Below are 13,430 nucleotides of genomic sequence, written 5' to 3'. Positions count from 1 at the left end.
ACTGCTAAACTAGTTTCACTAGCTAGGGTTCTAGCGTTAAGCGTTGCCAGGGTCAGTTTCTAATGGCGGCTTGTCCAGCGGAGCTAGGAATTCTTAGCACCCCCTGCTGCGTCACAGGTCTGACCGCCGCCGTAGTCAGTTGTTCCGCAGCCGCTAGTGACTGAGGGCCGTTGTTTTATAGAACTAATGATGAGAGATTACGGCCAAATACTGCACCAGGGTGGCTAATTCCTGTTCTAGTGAGGGAGTGCGTTGGCGGGGGTGTTCACCGGCATCAGATCGCACCCCAAAACCAGTTTATGCAATTCCATCGACAAGCGGATCTTTTTTTTTTTAATCCGATGGAGAATTGCGCTGCACCGGGATTTGAACCTCGGTCCTCTTGCATGCGAGGCGTATGTTCTACCGTTGCGCCACAGCGGCACCTTCCGCCTTTGGATTCGTGTAAGTGAATCAATGTTTTCTTTACTCTGGGAGACCTCCACTTGATTGAAATGGCTCTCGCATAAAGGTGTTTGCCGCAGTAAGGCAGGCGCTCCTCTCAGACTGCCGACATCACTCTGGGCCCTCTTAAAATTATGACTCCTATCAAAAAATTTATGCGATGCCTCGAATTGTGCTTCCCCCGTTGATGCCTTTGGGGTTGACTCGAATAAAGGAAAATTGGACATCGGCGTGAAAACGGTGGCAAAATTATGACTTGCCTCTCTAAGTTCAATGACGGAGTCGGGGGTTAAGGCGAAAGATGGTTCAGCAAAAATTTCCGGTAAAGCTGCATTTCTAGACGAAGCAGCTGCTGCACGGAGCTCATCTGCTGAATTCGTAAAACGACGGCTGTCGGCAGCGGGAGTAGGTGCCTCAAGACCCTCGATGTGGCGGCTGAGGAGCTTCATTGCCCGTGTGGCAGTCGCCTCGTACTCTTGTACAGCTTTGACGTCTTCTGCACAAGCGTTGACTTTGAAGGTATACATTTTCTCATTCAGCACGCGCAGATCATCTTTGCAGGTTTTTGGTCTGTCGTGAATGAGCTTTAATTCCAGTATTGTCCGCTCGTTCAATTTTAGTAGATCGTAGACTGTAGCCTACGATTTAATAAAGCCGACAGAGAACAAGGTTCGTGCTCTGACCTACAGTGGTTAAGATTTAATCGATGCAGCCTGGTTCATTATATCGTACTTGACTCGATGATTAAGCAAGCAAAATACAGCACTGTCAGAGTACAGCCCGGCGGGTTGCCGTAGACTGAGGGGACATCAACTCTGGCTAGACAACCAGGCACAAGTATTCCGTAAAAACGAGATTATGCCGACACTGTGCAGGAAATCTCGCCGCACAGGAAAGCTGACTGCTCATGTGTAGAATGGTGAGTGGATTGATTTTGCCGAGCTCACAGCAAGGCGGATGCTTGGTGCGGCAGATAATCTGGTATTGCACTGTGAAATGACTAAATGATTTCCTGTAACTGAGAGCACTAGAGGGAATTTCTGATGTGTATGATGTTTATAAATGGTAAATTAGTACTATAATTGTTTTATTTTTCAACGACAATAGATTTCACCATGTAACAGAACAAAATTTCACCATGTAACAGACAAAATTTAGGACTATCAGCGATTATTTTTCAATAACGTTAAAGAGCAAGCTACGAATCAGTAGCTGCGAATACATCGTAAAAACTGCGCTTGGTCGCTGTCATGGTCTGACAAGGAATTTTGAAAGCTGAAAATTTCTTCATCATTGTAATTATTGTTCAGCACTGACTTACGGCGGTTTTGTCGTTTACTTGCAATACAGGTGCCGGATATAAAACTACCCCTGAAAGAAATGAAGTTCATCTTATTATGGAGACTATAAATATGTAAGTTTATTCCCTGACTAAATACCGATGGTTAAGCACGTAGGAAGCTATTTTACTCCTCTGGTCACAAACAACCAGTTTGCTCGAAAGACAGCACAGATGAAACGGGGTTCTAATGAATCTAATGTTCAACCAGTGTACATATACTATGTGTATTATGTAATATTTAGTGAAACAGGTGCTGTGAACATTTGTTTCTCAAACGTTCAAGCATTTCTCTAAAGCATAATGTGCTCATTTGCACTGTTACGGGTGCGCAGAATCCTTCTACACAACAAAAATTGAAGAAATCAAATTCATATATGGGTTTAACGTGCGACATCGGCTATATGACGGATTGTGTAGGGGAGGGCCTCGTTGTCGTTGAACACGTGGGATTGCTTACCTTGCAGTTAAATTCCACAGCCAAGGAGCACCCTTCGAAATGGCCGTGATCAAACCACTGTGCGAGGCTAGGAAATTCGGAAATGGCAAATAACATCCCCCGTTAGGCCGGTGTTTCAAATAAAAACACGAGCCTTGAACTGTAGTGACATGTCTCTAGATAACTAAGCTGGGGAGAAAAATAGCTATCGGTTCTTGCCTGCTCTCTCTGCTGGTTGCACTTGGAGCCGCTTTTCTTAGGCGTCATGGCAGAAATGCGGAAGAGAGGCGCTGATAGGTTTTTGATGAAATTAACATTGATGGGTGATCTTACGTCATGATGTACCCATTTTGCGTTAAATGTCTTGGTTTGCCATCACGATTTTTTCTTTATATATGAGCACCGCTTCCTATAATTCTTTTATTTTTACTGATAAGAGGGTTTTCTGTACGCGGTTCTGTCGGATCCTTGTTGGGGGCGTCTGGAGGATCTAAATATGCTGAGAGGAGGAGAGGGGGGGGGCATTATTTATTAACCATTTTTTATCTTTTACGGCACATGATTGGCTCCTGATGGGTGAAGGCTTATGGAAAGTACATGCAGTAGGAGGTTCCCACGATGTCGGAGACAGGTAGGGAGGAGGGGATGTTCTATCTCGTAAGGTTCTTCCAGACAATAAAGCGTTCATACACAGACACACAATTAGCAGCAGTTCCGCTGAAACAACTGCGTAGCTGCTGCAGAAGACACATGCCAACAATTCGGTCGCGTCCCTGCAGCGCAAGTTCTAACTCGTGCGCGTGTGTTACGTAAGCCCTTTTTGAAATGTTTGGATCCCAAGGGGTCTGTTTCTTAGCCACACGGTGTGGACAGTACACTGCATCCTCACCTATGTGAATCTACTGAAGTTACATGCCATCGGTCCTGCTTTGTCCACCAGGTGGGACTTCCATGAATGCTCTTGGAGCCACACTAATGGCCCCTATTACATCACCATGACCATCGTGGCTGCGAATGAGGCTTCTCATCAACTACACGTGTTGAGCTTTGCAGCGTGTGTGTGTGTGGGGGGGGGGGGAGGGTGCGACAAAACTGCCAGAAAGCAGTCCATGTGACCTGGGGCTTTTGGGTGCTTTTTCTGCCCTCCCTTCTCCCCTGTAAGTGCTCTAGCTTTTCTGATCTCCCTGTTTTATCAACATCATTCTCTTCTTTCAAGACAAAATTCAAACAGCTATAATCACGAGGTTTTTACTTTGCCTTTTGGTTTGGTTTTATCGGGTTGAAAGTCCCATAACGACTGAGGAGATGAGAAACGCCGCAGTGGAGGGTTCCGGAATTTTGGATCACGTGTTTTTCTTTTTTAAAGTGTACTGACTTCGCACAGCACACGGGCGTCTTGCTTTTCGCCTTCATCCAAAAATGGCCGCCGCGGCTGGGTTTCGATCCCGCACCCTCAAGCACAACAGTCTAGCGCCCTAATCACTGCACCGCGGCGAAGGGTATACTGAAATTGGTTCATTTAAAGTCATTCTTTATACACGCTTTCCTGGAGGCGCATTGGCGGGCGTTTGGGAGGCTGGTTTGTTGGAGCTGACTGCCATAAAGCTCGAGTGCTTTTCCACTTAATGGCCTGTCTTCCGGATGACATAACATGATGCTCCAAAGGATTTACCCTGCTTCAATGAAGCAGCAGATTTTCATCATCATCATCATCAGCAGCAGCAGCAGCAGCAGCCTGACTATACTCATTGCAGGGCGAAGGCATCTCCCATATTTCTCTTTTTCTGCTACAGAGTTGTTGTAAGCAGCATGAGGTGGCGCCACCAGTGCCATCGCTGGGGCAGCGGCTCGTCTGGCGTCGTCGCCGCCGCATAAGATGGAAACATCTGACTTCTTTTGATCGAATCAGGCAAGTTCCCTGAACAAATTTGGTATTAAAAATACTAGCGACAAAATGCCATTTCTGTGCAAAATTTGAACTGTGAGGATTCCGCGGTTTAGCTGGGAGAAGCATTCTACATCGCCCCTCTAATTGTGCAACGCGCTGTGTGTGTGTATATATATATATATATATATATATATATATATATATATATATATATATATATATATATATATATATATATATATATATATATATATATATATATTGGCCGCTGTTCCCCCTGCTACTTGCTTGGGTATTTACAGACAACTTATACTGCTGTCACACGGGCACAGCTGAACTCCTTTTAACTGCCTTCGACCAAGGTAGTCATTATCTCAATGGAGATACGCGCCGTGTCACACGGCAGTCCTTTAGGAAAGGAAGTTTAAGGAAGTTCCTAGCGTAAGGAGTTCTGATCATCTCTCTCGAGCAGGTAAAGGGAGTACTCTGGTTCCCTGTGAGCTTCAGTGCAGGTGTTAAATAAACGCATATGCATTAATTTTGAGTTTATAACTAGTTTTAATACTGTAGCACAACGCAAAGCATGGAAAAAAGTAAATGTGCAAATATCCAAGCATGCACGCAAGAATTTCGCAAGGACATTGTGGCCAGTAAAACAGACAAACCCGATACGCTATTAAAAGTAACAGCGCATTCCTTCCACATGAATGAAGATACATTTATATTTTAAAGTCAATTCAAACTGTTCAAAAGAAAGCAGCTAAAAATTATTTTACATGTTTTTAACTTGATTTTTTATATGCATACACAAAACGAACAGCGCCTAATGGGACCCCGACGGCGTTTTGGAGAAGCTGGTTCTCAGCCGTATGACACGGCGACAACTCCTTTAGGGCTGAACTCCCTCCATGGTCCTTTATGGAAAAGAAGTTCGAGGGAGTTGGGACTCGCCTGTGTGACAGAAGTATTAAATACCCAAGCAAGTAGCAGGGGGAACAGCGGCCGATGTAGCTCAGTTGGAAGAGCTCCGGACGCGATATTCGGAGGTCGTGGGTTCGGTTCCCACCATCGGCACGTTGTTTTTCCTTCTACTTTGTGGTTAATTATCTTTCCCCTAAACAGATTACATTACTATTTTCTGTGATTATCTAAGTAAACATTAAAAAAAAGACATAATGTACCATCCCCAACGCTTTCCTTTCCTCGCCGACTGTTGGCTTCTTTCCTTCATATATATATATATATATAGTTTGCTACAGAAAATAATAGTAAAGAGTGCACGATTATTTCGTATCAGCAATTAACATGCACCTAACGTCATTTATGAATATGCTGCTTCCTCCTAACCGGCGCCAGCTCTTTAAGAGCTGATGAAGTTCCAAAAAAAGTGCCTTGATGGGCGATTTGGTTGGTTATTATGTTAAAACAGCTTCATGCTTCATGAATAAAACCTCAGTTGTCATTTCAGCGCAATGTGTGTTTGTCTTTCTATCTGTCCGTGTTTCTAGCACTGTTTTAACATAATGAAGTCCCAAGGCTGTGCTGTTCCGGCCGGGTTGTCCTTCGTGCTTATTATTGAGCCAGCGTTGTCCACGCTATCAATAGAAATAAATTATCGGTCACTGAAGTGGTAAATGGACACTTATAGCAACCTATGTATGTACCGTCTTTGCCAAAACTAACCGGGTAGCATATTTTGCTTCTCGCGTGAATTCTAAAGCCAACATGGATTTCCAGAGCATCACAACTTTTTAGGAAGTGAGTACAGGAGCTCGACTTCACTTTGCACAGATTTACAACGTCAGAAGTGGTACGAATTATCTACTACCCGACTGAGAAGCGGAACACGGTTACTTTTGGCAAAAACGGTACATACGCCATGTGCGTGCTTATGTAAAAGACATGACTCTGAGACCTGATACGTCTTTGCCAAGACAGATTGCGGCAGTGCTTTCTAGTGTAAATTGAACGTCTACTTTGAGGAAAAATAATGGACGCTTCGTATCGAGTCTGTATGATATATGCAGTGATGGTTGGTTTAATAAAGTGGTTGATACTGTGATTAGTTGACGGCTTGATTATTGAGTAGCGACTGGTGAGTAGTGAGAAAGACTCGTGTAGACAGTGCTGAAAGTCTTGCACCATCGGAGGGAGGTCTTTGCTGATTCCAGCACAGGTGGCAAGAGAAATAAAGAGAGAGAGAAAGCGGCTCGTGGCCTGCTTTGCACATCGTTTTATAGAAATCAGAGGAATTATTTTTCTCCGTCGCGGGTTATAGAGGATATGTTAATGTATGTTAATGATCCTTATTAAAACTCTTCCAAATTGCCGAAACAACAGTGAAATGTTTTGACAACCACTGACAGGATTAAAATATTTCAGCCTCCTTCGTATTCATGCAGTCCTATACCTTCGATTGCGACGGGTCTCAGACCCCTCTTAAATAGTGTGTGTGTGTGTGAGGGAGGGGGGGGGGGCGGGGTCTCAGACTCCCTTACTTTAAGCCCTGGGTGTGTGTGTCGTTCAGCTTGAACACTTGAGATGGCATGTGATGTGTACCAGTGCGACAACGTGGTTTGACATTGCGGGGGGTTTCGTTTGAGGATGTGTCTTGCCGAACTGTCAGTACTATTCGATGATGACCACGGAGAAGCAGTAGGACGGATACCTTGAAGGCAGAGAAGAACGCTCGGTAAGAGTCAGCTATAGACGGTTGAAGCGAAGATTGGGTGCTTAGGTAGGAGCATTAGAATTGAGGCAACGAGTGCGCATGCTGTCGCGTCGGCCCTTAAGGCGAAGCTTATAGTGTCCTCTTAATTTTTATGCATGTTTAAATTAAGTGAAAATAATTTATGGGCCTACCTTCTGACGTAGCCACAGTCTGCATAAGTGCGATCAGTGGTGGCACGGCTGTGAAGAGCATGACCGTCGCTGCGCTGACGATGCGTGATCCCATGGGCCCAGTCGGAGACAGAACCATAAGGTGTAGTATGCGTGTGTAAAGCCGCGACAGAACCCAGAGTTGCACGGCGTAAATTGGGCAGCACAATATATTAGATATGTCTGTAGGTTGACTCAGAGCTGTTTTCGGGGTGGAGCTTATCATACATCTTTCCATTATTTGAGCTCGTCCTTGCATCAATGACCGCGTTATTGAAAACGCGATGTGCACGTATTGTTTGTTATCGACTTCAATTAGTGAGCATAGGGGACATCTGTTCGATTAGGGGTCCCAGATAATATTCTCTATTTTAAACTAAGCGTTTATGCATAGGTATACGGGCGGGCAAACGTCTCCGCAGTCGATTGCACTTGGTGGCTTGTTCAACACGTGTCACGTCGCTGTGTGCGCAGTCACGGTTTGGCATGAACACTGGTCGTGTTATTAACGCGCTAATCGCCCTCGCTAGTGGGAAAATGTTTCGCACTTTTCTTGTTGTAGTCGCTCCCGTACAGATAAGGAACGGGGCAACAGCGCTGATAAGAATTATGTTCATTGAAGAACTACCATTGATTTATTTAGCTACGGCGGTGATGCTTACGGGCGCCCATGCCGTAAATGTCATGGGCAAAACCTTATCGCGCATGCCTACCTGATCTTCGAAACCATACTGACATGTGGTACTGTTTTACGGAACAACAGAGCGGGTTTGCTGCTTTTAGTGGCTGCAGCGGCGCTACTTATGTCGCACGCATTTAGCAATTAAGCGCAATTATATTGATATTTAAAATTATTTTCCTCTTATAGAGGAGAACAGGGAGGTGCCAGTGCACGTGGGACAGAGGCTGTCATCATATGTGCACAACCCTAGCATCAGTAAGTCTGGTCCTGCAAGTATAGAGCAATCAGTGAACTGCCCCCAGGTAGTAATAACAAAGTGACGTGATAAATTAGCTCAAACAAAAATATTACATATGCGATATATAAGAATACAATAGCAAGAAGCGATTAGGGCACCTAATTTATTTAGATACCAACAATGAATACGTGATATGCTTTTTAATGCCAAACATATGGTCATAACATTATTTTCAATATTTCAAAATATTTTCTCTCTGTTTGCTTCCGCGAGTTTGGCCGGCCAAAAAAGACGGTGTACGCTCGACTTAAAAGGAAAGCCCTACATTGTTGCAAACGATGTTTCATCAAAGCATTAAACGAAAATTATACCTATTTCATACTGAGTAAATTCGTTAATATTGGGAATGAAATTATCTACCGGTCATCGTAAGTTCAAAATTAAGGTCCAGGGCTCTAGGGGTGATATCACCCATTGTTACAGCGGCGAGGATAAAAAAAGAAAAAGAAAACAAAAACACCTGTGCGGTTGAATTTTGCATGAGCGCACTCGACAAGAGGCTGAAAATTTTGGGTTAAGCGACCCGCTGCTATCAGGCATCATCACTTGGTCAGCAAAGATTATAAAGTTGTGCTGAACTTGCAAAACTCAGCCTACATATGATATTTTGGTCTGGATATAACATCGACAACATATAAAAGCAAAGAAATAGGCAGAATGATAAACAACAGGAAAATGGTTGTCTTTGTTTAAAAGGTAACATCTCCACGGCCTTACCTGAAGTGAAAACTTTCAGGACGTTACTTGCAAAGTGAATATCGGATTTTGCAATTTTGGTGAAATATGGCAAAATGGGCTTACCGCAACCTAATACAACGTCGCCAGTTTTGAGTCTCTGTATAATTATGTGCGCCGTCAAACAGCACGTGTACAAATCAACAAAGTAAGGTACATATGGTGGCTGATTAACCAACTTGTCTAATTAACATAGCTATAGCATGCTTGCCCTGCAAAATAGAGCCAAGCAGCTACCCCTTTTATAAGGTTTATGAAACAGATGCGCCACAAGCTTGCGAAGCTAAACAGGCCAAAATACATTTCTGCTCCAGACAACAACCACAGGAGGAGGAGGAGGAGGAAACATCTTTGTCTACATAAAACACTAGCTCTCGAATCCTGTGAGGCCAGACACCATCTAGACTAAAGGGCAGACGTTTCTAATGGCTTCTTAAGGCAGAGCCATCTGGCATTCACGCCTCGCCCGGTTGACCAGTCTTCGCTGGTTCATCAGCACGGCGGCAAGCAGAGCATCCTCCCAGGAAGAGCGAGATGGGTCCAGGATGCGACTGCCTTCGGTTGCGGAGAGGCCTGAAGATTGTGGTTGGGGTCGACTGCTGAGGCCTGACGGGTTGAATATTGAGCTTGGCATAAGTCAGAGTGCGTGCGGCTGTATTTACCAATAAGACATTTTAATTGGTCTGGAGGTATCTCCCTCCAGACTGCAAGCGCCCCCGTGTTTGTCAAGGGAATGGCTTGGTCGTAACCAAACGCGCCTACTCCAGGGTAGTATGTCAGGCCCACGCGCTAAAAGGGTATGTCATCATTGCCGTCGCCACTGGGGCAAACACTGGCCCACACTGAACGAATACTTATTTCGGAGCGACTGCTTTAAACACTCCTTCTTTCCGCTACATTTGCACGTATGTATTGCTCTTCACGTACTTATGGCTAGATTCTTGACATTAAATATAACACAATGCAGCTGGATCACCCTTTACAGGAGTAATAACAGCAAATTGATTTCACGTCTTGACGTTATTAAGGGGACTGTGAACAGCTCATTATTTGGTATTCTTTTTCAAGCCTTTTTCAAGAAGAATCAGCGCTGTGCTATGACATCTGACAGCTACTCCCTTCCAGCGCCATTGGCCTGTGATGTTTCGCTTACGGTGACATCGTTTTGTTTGAGGTCCCTCAACGCTATCGCGATACTAAAGAGCAAATGTTCATGACACCTCGCGGGTCGGTTGATTCAAGTGACAAATCTTCTGGCAGAAATCAGAAAACAAACGTAAATGAAACAAGGAGAACTTTATGCAACACAAAGGGAGATAGCCAACAGAAACTGGCGCCAAGGAAATGGTGTCTAGTGTCCGAGGAATGTCTAAGTATCTGATGACATCTACATTTGACATTTGAGGATGCTCCTGACAGGTAGTAATTGGCAGGTGATATAACCGGGAAATGATAGATTAGCGGTTCTTGTGACGTCACGAGACGACATGTATACTAGTCCTTCTTTCGCGACAACATGCCATGGCTGAAGCGGCAGGCGCGGTCAACACGGGCCTGTAGATGGGAGAGTGAGATCGGAATGCAGCCTCCCACCCTTATAAAAATGTGTAATGTGTTTATTTAGATTTTCTTTTCAGTTTTCTCATTTGATTGTACTGTATTCCTTTTAACTCTATATGCAATATGTTAAATGAGTTTGAATAACTATTTGGCCACAGCATTCTATACACAACCACAAAAGACGTACTGCAGTAGAAATACAATAGTGAGTGCCTTTTGCAACTCTCTAGAGAGATTCAGTAGATGCTCTTTTAAGTTTTCTCAATAGAGACTATAACGTAATTAATGATTTTCTATAATTACTGATCAATGAGGTCCAATATAGACCCTTGAATCCGTCATTAGACATGCTGACCCCAAGCCACGCAGGCCCGTTGGCACGGTTTTGGCGAATGTGTAGCTTTATATATATATATATATATATATATATATATATATATATATATATATATATATATATATATATATATATATACCGGGTGTCCCAGCTAACTTGAACCAAGGGTTATAAAATAATATATTTGAGGTAGGTCAGTGAAACCAGTTGCATACAACTACCAGCCTGCTTGCGCACTACAGGTAATTTTTTGTTTTGCAAATCGTTAATTGGCTAATTATGTTAATTTTTCTAATCTAATAAATATTCACCTTAGACCAAAAATGTGAATTGGAAAGTTGTAGAGCACCTTCAGAAACCCCCATTCCATTAATTGCAATAAAGAAAGTCTCACGTGTATCTTTTTTTCCGGGCTCAAAAGAAAGCCCGCGAAATACAAATAATACCACGTGACTAGCGCATTTGAGCGCAGCGATCGTGGTGCTCTCAGTCGTGGTTTGAGCGAACGAAATCAGCTGCGGCCGTGACCCGATGGTCCCGTTGCAGCGGCAGCCAGAAATGTTAGCGATGGTTGGAGCGAGCTCGAGCTCGCCCGTCGTCACCGCGATCTTGGCCAGGCCTGTGCACCGCAGCAGCCTACATCACGACAGGCGGATGACGATAAAGAACCGGCAAATGAAGGTGCAGCGCTAATTTTAGTCGAGTCACATGTCATCTCGCCCCTTTACCCAAGCCTGTATGCGCAGATTCAGTGGCTGATACCTTATCGCTGATCCGTTTGCTGTAAAGTTCGCTGATGGGAGAGAAGGAGGGTTTGTTAGAATCCCGGTGGTGTCGGCTCGCCGCTCTCGGTGCTACTGCACCATCACGTGGGCCGGCTGCCGGACGCGGGCGAAGAAGCCATCGCAGGCATATCGGCCTGCCGCTTTAACGGGGCAAAGTAGACACGGCCGCAGCTAATTTCGTTCGCTCAAACCACGACTGAGAGCACCACAATCGCGGCGCATAAATGCACTAGTCACGTGGTATTATTTGTATTTCGCGGGCTTTCTTTTGAGCCCAGAAAATAAGATACACGTGAGACTTTCTTTATCGCAATTAATGGAATGGGGGTTTCTGAAGGTGCTCTACAAGTTTCCAATTCACATGTTCGGTCTAAAGTCGATATTTAATCAATTAGAAAAATAACATAATTAGCTAATTAAGTAATTGCAAAACAAAAAATCGCCTGTAGTGCGCAAGGAGGATGGCATTTGAATGCAATTGGTTTCACTGACCTACCTCAAATACATTATTTTGTATCCCTTGGTTCAGGTTAGTTGGGACACCCGGTATATAATGTTGCCTCATGGAAACTTAGGCGGCACACATCACAGTCCTCAAAAGCTTGCCTCTTGCACTGGTGGTTGGCAGTGATTGGTCCGTGGTTTCTATCCCGTTGCCTTTCTTCAAATTTGAGTTTGCATTTTCTCAAACTATACCTGTGTGACATCAGCTGTGAGTATGCGCGTCACATGATTTAACCGTATAAGCTCGCGTCGTGAGCCGAGGGAATTCAGATTGATTTGAAATCGATGGTGAGCCTGTTCCTTTGCGGCCGTTGTCGGAAGCTGATATAGCCACGCTATTGCTCCTTATATTATCCATGTTCGGTCATAGGCACCGATATCAAAAGAAGCCGACTGTGGGAATAAATACCACGGCGGAAAAAAGAAAAGTGCTTCGTAAGCACGCCCACGCTTTGGCAGCCACTAGCGCACTCTGCTAGTAGGAGTACGTGCTTAGGAGACAGTAATTTCCGCCGATTCTGCTGCCGTATTGTATAGCATCAAATGAGGTTGAAGACCTGCATTACTTAGCTACTCGAAATTTCAAATGTTCCTCCGTGTCTCAATGTAACCTCGACACACAATTTCACACTTCTTTCGGGCTCTAGATTTGCTTAACTGCAGTTAACGGAGAAATATGCAACACATCTACCCACCATAGGAGCCCAGTCTAGCAGTTTTGTGAAGTTGGCCACAGCATATTATATTTCTAAGTTCACTGCATCAGTTAATCAGCTCGCTTGCCCCTGCACTTGATGTCGTTATGACCATTTGGGGGGGGGGGGGGTTCTTGTGAAAATGTGTGTTGCGATTTTGGCATACCTAGCTCACTTCAATCACCAGCAATAGCATCATTCTCCTCATTTTATTTTCATTACTATGATCCAGAGGCTAACTGATCCTTTGATATGGTCACCAACATCACCCATTCGTGAACGTCTTAAAGAGAAAAAAGAATTGCGGCGTCTCCTTCAGTACACTGCAAACAGTCTCCACTGTTAAACTTGGAGGCTCGAAGCAGGGGCCCCATGCAAAGTGTCGCCTTCAATCTCACACAAGAAAAAGAGAACGTTAATTGCAGTTCACATCCAAGCATTATGATGTTTCAACTTTCTTGCAATTGTATTTTTATTTTTCAGGAATTGGGGGGTTCAGGCAACTTGTTACGAAAGATCATTCACCCCGCCATGCCTTGTTGCCAAGGTAACCGCCATCAGTGCTATCAAGGCAGGCTACAGAGCAGCTGCCCTGCTAACCGACTGCGATGATCCGAACGGAGCACGAACACTGACGGCGTTTCTTGGAACGGTTCCAGTTCTCTTCGCTCTGGGTCTATTCCACTGGACCAGAGCTTAGTTGTGCCGTCTCCTCTGGGCCCGGCTTAGCGGGGTGAAACAAATGGTTTTGACAGGCCAAACACGAAATACCACTCCCTCCTACGAGCAGGGTTCAGGGGAAGAATGATCATCTTAGCACAATAAAAGTATGAGGATTGAAACT

The sequence above is a fragment of the Amblyomma maculatum genome, chromosome 10, assembly GCF_055883805.1.
Source record: "Amblyomma maculatum isolate TAMU_Amacu chromosome 10, ASM5588380v1, whole genome shotgun sequence".
Taxonomy (NCBI): Eukaryota; Metazoa; Arthropoda; class Arachnida; order Ixodida; family Ixodidae; genus Amblyomma; species Amblyomma maculatum.
Note: the sequence above shows the minus strand (reverse complement) of the source record.